Source organism: Silene latifolia, chromosome 4 (genome assembly GCF_048544455.1).
Source record: "Silene latifolia isolate original U9 population chromosome 4, ASM4854445v1, whole genome shotgun sequence".
Classification (NCBI taxonomy): domain Eukaryota; kingdom Viridiplantae; phylum Streptophyta; class Magnoliopsida; order Caryophyllales; family Caryophyllaceae; genus Silene; species Silene latifolia.
Genome location: NC_133529.1, coordinates 31,195,179 through 31,207,645, shown reverse-complemented (window position 1 = coordinate 31,207,645; position 12,467 = coordinate 31,195,179).

Genomic DNA, 12,467 nt, shown 5'->3' with positions numbered 1-12,467 from the left:
CAAGTGGACCAAGTGAGTCGGCACTTGGTCGAGTGAGGGTTCACTCGATCGAGTATGAGCCACTCGGTCGAGTGAACCGGTCACTCGGTCGAGTGTGCTGAGCTGTACCCGAGAGATGATATTTCGGGATTTCCATTCTATCCAACCCTAGCCCATTCATTCATTCTCCTCATTCTTCCTTCTTACACAAAAACCCTCTCCCTTCTCTCTAAAAACACCCCAAATGCCTTTCTCCCAACCTTCAAGCTTGGATTAATGGTAGAACTGTGGACATGGGGCCACGGGGGCGCTTGGGAAACAAGCGTTTGCATTTGTGGAGTCGCCACCAATTTTTATGGGAAATTGGAACCGTTGAATACCTCGTGTCATGTCAAGACACAAAGTAGTGACATGAACACCAAGAACTCGTTACCCTTAGCATTCTATGTCTAGAATGACTCTCGTGGATGCTAATGAACAAGGATGTTCACAGAGATCTGAAGTAAGGGGTGAGGGTACGTATTAGGAAGCTCTTTTGATCGAACACCTAATCCCGCCCGCCTCGATAGCGGCCTCTACTAATGATTAGGGAAGTTATTCGTATTCGATATATCGTCGATTATATGCATGCAATGCAACATCCAAGTTTTAATCCTAACATGCGAGAAATTAACTAAGTCGGTGAACAATTAATTTAGCATACAATTGGGTCGAAGTTGGGATTAAGGTTCAATTACATGTGAAAACATACAAATGATACAAAATAAAATGATAAAAGAAAATTACAATAAAAATTACAATAATTACATCGGGTTTAGCGATTTATGTCGAAAATACTCCTAAAACGGATAATTTGAGAGAAAGAATAAAGGAAAGAATCAACGAACAAATCAGTAGGTGATAATACGATTAATAGTTAATTATACGTAAACTAATTAAACTAGGTCAAGGCAGGACGGAAGTTCAGAGACAGAAATCATCCTGAAACAGGCGCAGCAGAGACTGCGCCCTTTGGAAGAGGCGCAGCAGTTGCTGCGTCTGTTCCAAGGGTGAGTTCTGGCTGTGAAGCCGGAATTGCAAATCGTTAATGTTAATTGATGATTTTAAAGATTGATTACGATATTCGACTCGGATGGAAGTGATTTAATGGATTAATTACATATGAATGAGTCATAAAAGCAATAAAACATGGATGAGACGGATGCAAACGAATTAATTACATGGATGAAAGATTGATTAGTGACATAGGTGAATTAAATAGATTAAACACGATGAATTAATGACAAATATGACAATAGACAGATGGAAATATATTGAAGATCGAATTCCAGAAACTCAATATGAACAAATCGAATTTCTACAACCCGGATTGAGTTTAATGACGAAAACCCGCAAATATGAGATTATAAGGGATTTAAGTCGAATTTAATGATGAATTAAACGTATTAATAATGATAAATAATATACATGTGAATCTATTGTGATTGTATGTCAAAGAATTGAAGAACAAACGAAAACAAACAAAGAAAGCGAATTTACAGAGGACGAAGGAAGAAGAAAGGAAGCAGGAACTGCGGCAGCCTCACGAAGAGGCGCAGCAAGTACTGCGCTCCTTCGAAGAGGCGCAGCAGTTGCTGCGTCCTTTCTCGACGGTTATCTTCTAGTAATCCGCAAAAAGGGTTTTAAAGCATGGTTTTAGAAATCGGTTTTAACGAGTATTTTCGACATAAACCTTACATTAATGATACAAAAAAGGTAAATAACAATAATAAAAGAGATTATACACCCTCAGACTTACATGTTTGACGAAACGAGATGAATTAAGTTTACGATTAGTGATGCTCGACTCGAATGTAACGAAAGTGCCCTCGTAAGAGGAAAAAAGACTAAGATTAGTTAAGTTGATTGATTGTGGAGTTGGTCAAATTGGTCGGTCATGCAAATGAGGCTGGTACTAAGAAGGATCCGAGCTTACGTGGTCGAATGTTCAAGCACGTAGACGCCAAGAAGTAAGAACATGGTCTAGAATGCAAAGGGAGAAGAGAAGGGCGGACACTCGCGTGAGAAATATGAGGAGCGAAGTCTCCTTTTTATACTAATCACGTGAAGGAATAGGGTTTTCGGAGAGACTTTGGAAGTGAATCTCGAAAAGATATGAAAAAGATACGAAAAAATACGCAGAAAAGGACTTGGGAAGAGGCGCAGCAGTCACTGCGTCTCTTGGAAGAGGCACAGCACCTGCTGCGTCTGCTCCCAAGTGGTTTCCTCCTGCGGACGAAAGATTTCCGCGTTTGATTTATGGAATGACGGAATAATCTTATTTTCCTTAATATTTTGTATGAATATTACAGGAAATTGTATACCAAAGAATAAAAGATTGTGAAAGATTTATAAAATATGGAATAGAAATATCCGGAACATTCCAGAACATTCTGACTCGGGATTTAGCGGTTATCAGAAAATGAAGACGGTTTTAGGCCCGGACTCCAAATGTACTCTAATTACTGTCAAAACGACCGTATCGGCGCGTAGATGACAACTAAGAGGTAGACATTAGTGTTTGAGCAATCATTTGACGATAAACTTACGAACTGTCACAAATCGTTCCGCGTACCAAACATGCGGCCCAATCATCACTGGGTGGTTTGCGGGAGGTGCAGAAATGAGGTATCTACAGAGGCCCCCCTTTTACTGAGGCTTGGACAAGGCGAAAGTCAAAGTATAGCCATCAGGTCAATCGAAGATTACAACCTGACGACAATGGCGACGCAAGGTGGTCTGAGCCAAGGACCTGTCGTCGGGAACATTTTAGAGTCTGTCGACTATCGGGGAGAGTCGTTTAAAGTCCATTAGACTACGTAAGGAGGCTCGCCAGCCATAAGAAGAGATCATACCTAAAACTTCTTGAGAGACGTTTCTGGAGGTGCATAGGAGCTAAGGGTAAGCATGGGAGCTAAAGGATAAGACCTAAGCGATATATAAGGATTGTGCTAGGGTGTGGGGCCCTAAAGGAAAGCATCAACGGGAAGGAGGCCCAAATAAAACTTCAAACTGAGGGGTAACTAAGGCTTGAGTGTAGGAACTCTACTGGTTTGGGAACCTCTGGAGAACGACACTTTATCGTACCCCGCGAGGAAACAAGAAACATTGTGAGTAGCAGGACACATGCGGGAACTGCTGGGAGAAATCTGCTTGGGTAGTTTTCAAACAAACTTCGGAGGGACTTGAGAAGGACGATTGTACGTCGTGAACTCTCGTGTTAGGAAACCTTATTAGGAATGTATCTCCATGTCTCGAGAGGGATTTTCGATCCGCTTACTCTTGCTGGGAACAAAATCAGGGACTTATCTCCATGTCTCGAGAGGGATTGTCTGTCCACTTACTCTCGCTGGGGGAATATAATGAAGGCGTGTCGAAATACCTGTGAAGGAATACTGGCTCGTTGTGACAAGCAAAAGTCTTGGAAGCGATAAATAACATATAATAGTCTGCAGTTAGCTTAGAAATGCGGGTCCGAACGAAGAATTACCCTCAAACGGATCAAAAAGATAAAATGGCATCGGGGAAGAGGCGCACCAAAGATGGACCCACAAATAACGAACTCATAACGAATTTTTGAAAACTCGTATGGAGGGAAGCTAAGGAAGAGGCACAGTAAGAGCTCCGTCTCTTGGAATAGGCGCAGCGCCTGCTGCGTCTGTTCCTTGGTGTGTCTTTCCTGCGTAAAAACGCGATAAACAGAGAGTTTCATTTCATTTGTTCGAAACACAATTCATCCATTTCTCTCTCAAACTTCAACCATTTCCGCCAAAATTTGATCTAAAAGCTTGCATTCGCCATGACTAATCGAGGTATGTATATCATTCTTGCATTAATCTCCTATAGAGGATGAATTTGATCGACAAAATTAGGGTTCCCAACCCTAAAATGTCGAAAATTTGGGGCTTTTCCCCCAAATGATCTTGCCTTGTAAAATTGATCATGTAAATGGCTAATTGGTAGTATAAGGATCATAACTATGTATTTATTTCGAATTTTCGTTGAGTTTTGAGCATTTGAGTGAAATTGAGACGGTTTCACAGCTAAACCGTAAATTGCTTCGAAAATGGCCTTAGGCTTGTCCATTTGCGATGAAACTTGACATTTGGAATCCTTGGATGATGGGCAAACTTCCTACCATCTCGGAATTTTGGTTTGTGACGGCTTTTTCAGGGCACTTTTCTAGGGCATAATCGCCGTTATAATGAAATGCTGCCGAAATTTCGACTTGAACCCATGACTAGACTTCAACTTAGACTTGACTTGACCCAAATTACCACATGAGTGATCAGGTTTGTGGGAATACGGCCAAATATGGCGAGAAAAGAGCGGTTTCAGAGACTTCTAAAAGCTCGAAAATCCCCTAATCAAGGCTCGTCGTCACTTGACGCGGCCTAAATTCACTTTAATGTTGCAGGTGACGAGGCTTCTACTTCTGGGAGAGCTCCCATGGAGATAGACACTGCTGTTGACCCTTCTCGTGCTCTCGAGGAGGCTTTTGCTGCGGCTAGGACAGCCGGGGAGGTTGCTGAGGACGAGGTCCTCGAGGAGCAGGTTGCTGAGGAGGAGGAGGCCCCGAGACAGGCCAACGTGGGACGAGGAGGTCGTCAGCTGAGGGGAGCACCCGCGTGGGCTGAGACCTGGGACAACCGTCACTTGCTTTGGGCTGCGGAGGGTCACCTGTCCTACAGGACGGTGAAGAGCTTGGTAAATAGGAATTCGTTACTCATCACTCATCTTCTTTCGTTTCATTCACTCCATTTTTTTCCAATTTCATTCAAACTAAAGATAGCTTTTGTTTTAAATCACAATAGGAGGCCGGGAACATCAGATCGTTCTCGGGCTACACGACGGTTGTGGAGTGCTACGAGAGGCTGTCGGCGGAGGAGCGCGCCATGATCGAGCGGGGAGCGTTCGCTGCCTTGGTGCAGGTTTGGAGGGATATCGCGAAGAGGAAGCTGCGGGCTAACCTTAGCCTGGTCCGCGCTTTCTTGGACCGATTCTGGGACACGATTTTCACTTTTCACATGTCTTTTGGTGAGGTGGGAGTCACGTTGAAGGACTACGGCATGATCTCTGGTCTGCCGTGTGGGACTGAGGAGGTGGAGTGGCCGGAGACTGCCATGAGGGTGGACTCGGCCGAGGCTAGGAGGTTGATCGGCTGGAACTTGTCGCCGAAGGCTGTTACAGTGCCTGGTTTGGTGCCGAGTTCTTACGTCAGAGACTAATTTGCGGAGAAGACCCCGACACTGGTGGTGATCGACGGGAGAGAGAGACGGCTCCTCCTCCCTGTACAGCTGAGCAGAGAGTCCGCTTGTGGCTCTGGTGGTTCTTGTCTTCGATCTACCTCGGAGATAAGGGAGAGAGGCTGTCGACGAAGCTTCTTCCCTTCCTTTCTGACCTGAGCTCCCTAGGACGTTTGGACTGGGTCACTGCTGGCTTCGCGGTCCTCATCCGCTTCATGAGAGCCATGGTTCATCCGGAGTTGATGGAGAAGGGGACTTCTCCTGGTGCTGTCGGCCCTGGACTACTGTTGGAGGTATGAACCTTCATTTAGACTAATAATCAGTTCCTTTCCTTATCAAGTTTTGAAAGATCGTTATTGACTATCTTGCTTCACAGGCGTGGGTGTACTCCTACTTTCCGAGCCTCTCGCCCAAGAGGACAGAGCCACTGGAGAAGGCCTATCCCATCGTGAGGGATTGGGTGATGTGTCGGACGAGGAGAAAGCCCTCCTCTCACGGTGTCTACCGGCGGGACGTGAACGCTCTTCAGCTGGACTGCGTGAGCATCTCACTTATATTCGTTTTGCTTCTTCATTACTTTTTCGACCGATCATAAGAATGATTTGTTTATCTCGTCCAGTGGGTGCCCAGGCCTTGGGCAGAGTACGCTGGAGTGCCTCCTTTTGTGGCTGAGGTCCTTCGACCTAGGAGCTCGAGCCGGCTGCTGGTGAGGACGTCGATGGGTCCTGTGTGGTACTTAGGCGAGCGCTTGGCTCGTCAGTGCTCTCGGGACGTCTTGACGGTTCCCATCGATCCTCCTAGGACGATGTTCAGGGAGCCTTCTGAGGCTGAGAGGGAGGCTGACTTGGCTGGCGTTGGTGGTGACGCCCTCCTTCTTCCTGGTGAGGACTCCTATCTGCGATGGACGAAAGCTACTACTCCAGATGAGCGTGAGATATTGAGGAAGCGCGAGCCCGTTGACTACAAGGTGCACGAGGTGGAAAAGGAGAAAGAGAAGCATCTGACTGAGGGAGAGGAAGAAGCCGGGTTTCAAGTTGTTCATCCTTCGAAGAAACCGAAGACCTCTCCTGTCGTGGACAAAGGGGCTGACAAGAATGGTAAGGCTAGGCCTCGAGAAAGACCGTTGGTGATTAGGTCTGAAGTGGCGCAAGAGCGTCCGGCTCGAGGTCATGACAAGAAGTATGACAAAAATGACAAGGGCAAAGGGAAGATGTAGGAATAGCCCATGTCTTTATTATTATTTATTATTATTATTATTGTAATAAGAAGGTGGGGTTTTTAGAATCCTGGCTTATTTTTCATTTGGCATTATTATTATTATGTGACGTATTATTATTAGAAATGAAATAAAGGAGGTTAATTGGTTATGAAACCGTTGTGACTCTCCATTTTTTATTCTTGTCGAATTCCAAATGCAATGCAAATGTCCTTCTATTTACATTTTGAAATTAATGGGTTGTATCCTGTGAAGGATTGCCTACGTATTCATTAAAAATGAAATCAAACCCTTGCGCGTAGTTCGAATAAATGTAAAAGAATAATTTTTCTAAGCAAGAGCTTGTAATGAACTTAGAAGATAAGCATGAGCTTTTTACTTACTCTTAAGGTGCAAATTTAGTTTATTTGATGATATGAGGATGACGAATTGTCAAAATGCAAGAGCAGAGTGACATTGGCTTATTTTAGTTTGGCAAGGGGCCGTTTATTTAGTGCCACAAGAGCGACACGTGAGGTTACGTGAGGCGCGTTTTTGTTCCTATTCAAGGCATAATACCGTTTTAGTTGGTCAAGGTTTGTCGGGTTGGCAAATTCATTCCCATCTAGGTCTGTAATTCTAACCGCATCCCCTGGAAGTATGGATTTGACTAGAAATGGCCCGACCCATTTAGGTTTGAATTTTCCCCGTGGATCGACAGGTAAAAGAGCTCTAGCCGACTTGAGTACTAGGTCTCCTTCCTTGATGTTCCTTGGCTTGACCCTTTTGTTGAAGGCCCGTTTGATACATGCTTGATATGTTTAGATATTATGCAATGCGCGTAGCCTACGTTCATTCAGGAGGATGAGTTCTTCATATCTATCCCTTTTCCAATCGGCTTCCGGGATTTGACTTTCGAGTAAGATACGCAAGGATGGTATTTCTAACTCGACCGGCCAGACACTTCCATGCCATAGGTCAAATAGAAAGGGGTGACCCCAGTGGGCGTCCTAACTGATGTGCGATATCCCCATAAAGCAAAGGGTATTTTGCTTGGCCAATCTCGATAGTTGTCAATCATTTTCTTGAGAATTGTGATAACGTTCTTGTTCGCCGCCTCTACCACTCCATTAGTCTATGGTCTATACGGCGAAGAGTGGTGATGCCTAATTTTGTACTTGGCTAGCAATTGCTCAGTCTCGGCTTGGAAATGTGATCCATTATCACTAATGATCTCATGTGGGCAACCGTATCGACAGATGATGTTGTTCTGTATGAACTTTGCCACGTTTTTAGCCGTGAGACTAGTGTAGGAAGCCGCTTCTACCCATTTGGTGAAATAGTCGATTGCCACTAGGATGAAACAAAGTGACCTCCGCCCGGCTGGGGTTATCTTCCCGATAATGTCAATTCCCCAGGCAGAAAATGGCCAAGGAGATGTCATTGTATAGAGCAATGAAGGAGGGACATGTTGTACATTCCCGAAGATTTGGCAGTTGTGACAATGTCTTACGTATTTGATGCAATCGGATTCCATTGTGGTCCAATAGTACCCCAAACGCATGATTTTCTTTGCCATCATGGGCCCACTCATGTGAGGACCGCATTCTCCATCGTGAACTTCTTCCATTACTTTACGCGCCAGTGAATGATCAAGGCAACGTAGGATTACACCAAGAGGTGTTCTTTTGTATAACTCTCCTTGCATGAGAACGTATTGGGAAGCTAGTAGACGTATAGCACGTTGTCCCCTTTTGTCCATATCTGGTGGATAGGTACCATTGAGCTTGAAATTTAGGATTGCTTGAAACCAAGGCTCCTCTGTGACTTCCTCTTCGTCGGTGATTTGGTGGACATAAGATGGCTCTGATCTTCGTTCGATACACAAAGGCATTTCCACCATGTCATCTGGCATATTAATCAAAGATGCGAGTTTTGCAAGAGCATTCGCAAATTGATTTTCTTCCCGAGGTAGGTGTAGATAGGTCACGTGATCAAATAATTGGGCAACTTGGTCTATCCTGGCTTGATAAGGTGCTAAGCTTTCGCTTCGGATTTTCCAAGATCCCGTAACTTGATTGATGATCAGGGATGAATCCCCATGTTCTCGGAGATTTTTAATGCCTAAGCTTACTGCCGCTTGTAGTCCAATGAGACAAGCTTCGTATTCTGCAGCATTATTCGTCACCTCGAAGTCGAGTTTGACAGAGATCGGTGTATACTCGCCTTCAGGAAAAATGAGCAACACTCCTATTCCAAATCCTCTTAAGTTTGATGCTCCATCGAAGTAAAGGTCCCAGGAGTCTACATCAGTTTGGAGTATATCCTCGTCTGGAAATGACCAAGTGTCTATTGTTTGTGCATCATTGATGGGATTTTCTGCAAAGAATTCGGCAACGGCGCGCCCTTTTATAACTTTCAGAGGCAGGTATTTGAGGTCGAACTCTGAGAGGATCAAAGTCCATCTTGCTAGGCGTCCGTTGAGGACGGGTTTTTCGAAGAGGTATTTGACTTGATCCATTTTGGAGTATATTTTGACGGAGTAGCTAAGCATGTAATGGCGTAGCTTCTTCATTGCCCACACAAGAGCGAGGCATGTCTTTTCGAGTTGTGAGTATTTGCACTCGTACTCCAAGAACTTCTTACTAAGGTAGTAAATAGCCCTTTCTTCCTTTCCTACGGTTTGAGCTAGCATGGCACCCATGGCTGTTTCGGTTACTGTGAGATATAAACCAAGAGGTTGATCTCGTTGAGGTGACATGAGCACGGGTGGTTTAGCTAATATCTCCTTGATTCGGTCAAATGCCTTCTGACAGTCATCATCCCACATGGTGTGATTTGTTTTCTTTAGCTTCTTGAAGATGGGTTCACAAATCATGGTGAATTTCGATATGAATCGACTTATGTATTGTACTTTACCCAGGAATCCTCTGACTTCTTTTTCTGTTTGAGGTTGTGGCATTTCGATCAGAGCTTTGATTTTGGAAGGGTCTATTTCTATACCTCGTTGGCTTACGACGTATCCCAGGAGTTTGCTAGATGTTACTCCGAATGTGCACTTCTGAGGATTGAGCCTCATGTTGTACTTTCATAACCTTAAGAAGAATTTGCGAAGGTTCGCAATATGCCCTTCTCTATCCTTGGACTTGACAATCATGTCGTCTACATATACCTCAACTTCTTTATGCATCATGTCATGTAGGAGTGTGGTCGCGGTGCGTTGATATGTAGCTCCGGCATTGATTAACCCAAACGGCATGACCGTATAGCAATAGGTTCCCCATTGAGTGACAAAGGCGGTCTTATGTATGTCTTCTATGGCAATTTTGATTTGGTTATAGCCCGCGTACCCATCCATGAAGGATAGTAACGCGTGGTCTGCGGTATTGTCCACCAATATGTCGATATGTGGTAGAGGAAAGTCATCTTTAGGACTTGCTTTGTTTAAGTCTCTAAAATCAACACAAACACGGATTCTCCCATCCTTTTTGGGTACAGGTACTATGTTGGCTACCCAGTCAGAGTACTCGGAAACTTTGATGAATCCAGCTTTGAATTGCTTATCGAATTCTTCCTTGATCTTGAGAGCCCATTATGTCCTCATTCGACGAAGCTTCTGTTTTACGGGCTTGAAACCTGGCTTAATTGGGATTCTATGTTCGGCGATATCCTTGTCGATCCCTGGCATGTCTTTGTAGGACCAAGCGAAAACGTCCTTGAACTCGTTTAGGAGGTCTATGAAACTGGCCCTTTCGGTGGGGATCAAGGTAGTCCATAACCTAAGTTCTTGGGGTTCTAGTTCGGTTCCTACATTGATGGGTTCGGTGTTCTCTATTACGGGTCCCCCTTCCCCCTCTTGTAGTATTTCCTTGGCTATGTAGGGAGGTATCTCAATTGAGTCTGGATTTGGGTCATCCTCAATATCATCGTAAACAGAATTGCACTCAAGATAACACAAAGAGTAAGCAGAAACTGATTTATTCATATTAAAGTTTGAGAAAAGTTGAAACAAAGAAGCCATCTGATCTGTGGTCAGTGGCGGTAAAGGGACAATTGTTGGGACATTTCCTGAACTACTGTTGCTATTTGAGACTAAGCTAGGAGAAACAAAGGGAATGGGGATGACGACAGGAGGAGACTCCTTAGTGACTTCTCTAGACTCTGACTCTGACTCCGACTCCGACTCTGACTCGAATTCATCGTCTTCTGGTTCTCCTTTGAACATCTCTCCTTCTCCAGTGGTGAGCTTGAAGAGTCTTCCTTGATTGTTGGTCCACTTGATTGAATTTCTCCATCCTTTCTGCTGATTCGCATTTGTTTCCGTGATTAACGCGGTAGGGTTGAAGTGGTCCTCTTGAAGTATCATAGTAATGATCTCATCCTGCGCGGCTCTAACAAATCGATCTTCTCCAAACAATAGACCAACAGCTTGTTCATCTAAGCAAGGTGCTTGACGAGCTTTGACGGTAGGAACCGTTTCTGGAGGAATGAAGTAGCAATCGTGAAAGATCTCGATTCCGGCTAGCTTCTTTTCGAGATAGTGCCAAGGTTCGGGAAATCCGTGAAAGAGTTCTAAACTTCCTTCCTTAACAAAGTATCCATTTAAGGTAGGGAGATAGGGTCGCATTTGGACTCCTACGTATTTACGGTTTTGAACTTGAGCAAGCATCTCGAGAACTTCCTCTTTACTGGGTTTGTACCCTAGCCCAAGTGGTATCCTTTTTGAGTTGCCTTCCTTGTAGAGTGCGAAGGTGTTTCTTCGGATAGGGTTCAAAGGCATTCCAGGGAAGTATCCCTGGGATTTGAGTATGTGGTTGACCACCAAGTTGGAGTAGGGATCGTAGTATAGGGGTGCCAATTCACTTTCTATGACACTTATGCTTTGAAAGCCCCCAAGTTCATATACTGGATCCGCAAGGACTTGATTATTCGACTTTTTTGCGATTATCGCCTTAATGGGTGATGAAGTGATCGTCACCACTTTGCCATTTAGTGAAATTTTGATCTTTTGGTGAAGGGTGGATGTTACTGCTTTGGAAGCGTGAATCCAAGGTCTTCCCAGAAGTATGTTGAAGGAAGCTTCGATGTCCACTATTTGGAAGTTAACCTTTCGCTCAATTGGCCCTGTGGCTATGGTTAGGTTAACGAGTCCTACGACCTTTCGTCGTGTTCCATCATATGCACGGACACCTTGATTGGTAAGGGTCCAATCCCACTCTTTCATGCCTAGTTTATATGCCGTTTCGAGGGTTATGACGTTGACTCCGGAGCCATCATCAACCAAGGTCATTGGCACATTCTTCTTTAGACAAACGACGGTGATGTAAAGAGCCAAGTTGTGACTAGCGCCAAAGGGTGGCAAATCTTCGTCTGAGAAAGTAATAGGATTACTTAGCTTTGGTGATTCTTGGAAGACCAAGTTGACTATATCGTCGAGTGTGGAGTTATGCGCTACATTTAGCTTGGCCAAAGCTTGTTGTAAAGCTTGGTGATGTGGGAACGAGCTTGCTACTAATTGCCAGACTGAAAGATCAGCCTTTGTCTTCTGTAATTGCTTGAGCAAATGATCGGTGGAGTCATCTTCGTTATCATTTGGTGTGACAATGTTGGTTGGACCATTTTGAGTAGTACTTTGATATGGACGCCCCGAACGGGTTAGGTGGTCCACATCTTGGTCTTCACCATTTTAGACTACTTCCTTGACTAGGGAGTGTTCAATGAGATACTCGTCCTCATCATCATCCGCCCATACTCCATTGATTGTAGCTAGTTCCCTCATTCTCATGATCTTGTCCTCTAGTCGTGTGATTTTGTCTACTAGTTTATCAACCACGGCGACTATTTCTTACATAGTGGTATTTTGAGAAAAGATTAATGTCGCATGTTCTTTGGGTGTCGCATTGGGGTCATGTAAAGTTGTCACCACATTTTCTAATTCCCAAACTTGCTTATCCACACTTCTTGCCCATGCGATGAAGTCGGCGATGGTAGGGGAAATGGTAGAGTAG